Source organism: Salvelinus namaycush, chromosome 1, assembly GCF_016432855.1.
Source record: "Salvelinus namaycush isolate Seneca chromosome 1, SaNama_1.0, whole genome shotgun sequence".
In the NCBI taxonomy this organism is placed as follows: Eukaryota; Metazoa; Chordata; class Actinopteri; order Salmoniformes; family Salmonidae; genus Salvelinus; species Salvelinus namaycush.
The window spans coordinates 74,282,841-74,284,215 of NC_052307.1; the positions used below are offsets into that span (position 1 = coordinate 74,282,841).

A 1,375-nucleotide genomic window follows, 5' to 3' on the forward strand; every position below is an offset into this window, starting at 1 on the left:
GTTTGTATTTGAAGTCAAATACATTCCAAGTTATTGTTTGGGATCTGTCATGTAGAACTAGACAGTAAAGTTGTCTAACTCAATGTCATGATCACCTCTGATCAGGAGCTAGAAGTGGGTCAGATCTGGTGTATGTGCCAATATGTTTTGGAATGTGTATGGTTGTGTATTTGCCCCCATCTGGCTCCTCTGGCCATATTTAGTTTGACAGTCAAGATACTTTTCAACTTTTTTGGCTTCTCTGCCTTTTGGCTAAGATCAAGTGTAGTATCTCTTAAAAAATCTGTTGCTGTCAGTGTAATATCTGCTACGTCCCTTATCTGGGGGCCATATATGAAATAGTTTTTTGGAACGGGGAGATGGAATAGGGGCTTGCTCATCTGCTGCACGCATCGACCTAGTAATGCAGGCTCTCCAGGAAGGGTGCACCTCTCTGGCTGCAGGTAGCCTCATGGTTAGAGAGGTGAGCCAACAACAAGAAGGTTGCCAGTTCGAATCCCGAGTCTGGCGGGAAGTGAGGGTTGCCTAGATGCCATTGCCTGCATGCCCTTGAGCAAGGCACGTTAACCCCCCCCCACACACACACACACACACAACTGCTCCTTGGGCACCCAGTGTGGCAGGCTCCTACCTGTCCAACCTGTATATGTATGCGTGTCTTTCGGAGGGGATGGGTTAGTGGTCAACTTTCGATTGGACTGCAGGGTAGGGTTGCATGTATATTGCTTTTCCCGCCGGTAGTAGTGCGTAATACCATAATAATAATATCCAATATGAAGATTTTCCTGTACTGGTTCTATCAAACGTCTCTCAACGCTTGACATTTTTTATACAAATCAGTGGGAAATATCCTTTCAGTGACTGTACCGCGAGTTTTGTTTGTCTCTTTGGTGTAGGCCAACGTTTGTATCATGTGCGTTTCTGTTCAAGTGCGGCTGACCGGAGCGGGAGAGTAAAGCGGAATCATAATCCAGACGCTGAGACATAGTCCTGCGTCCCATTGTGACACAGCTACGCAGTTCTGAGACAAACATCTTCGGGCAACGCACAGTCCGACCACGAACCTCCCCATAATTCCCAACAACGCATCTCCCAGTACGCGTCCTCTATTCATTTGAATGTTTAGACAGTTATAGAAATTGCTTGAATTCGATCCCAATGCTCCAATATTTTAGAACACTGCTGTGCGTACAAGTTTGATACTCTGATAGACCCTTAAGTGCTGAAAAGCAGGCTCAGTGCAGCAGCATGGTATTAAATGTTGATAGACTATACATTAGCGGTTGGATGTCAAATTCTAAACATTAGGCCTAGCTAGATAGATCCAAAGTTAGCTCGCTAGTTAACTATGTATTAATTAATAATCATTTATTAC

At 44.7% G+C, this 1,375-nt stretch overlaps 1 pseudogene; it reads left to right on the forward strand.

The window, feature by feature from the left end:
- Positions 1 to 232: 232 nt before the first annotated feature.
- On the forward strand, positions 233 to 434 carry LOC120057236 (annotated as a pseudogene).
- Positions 435 to 1,375: the final 941 nt, after the last annotated feature.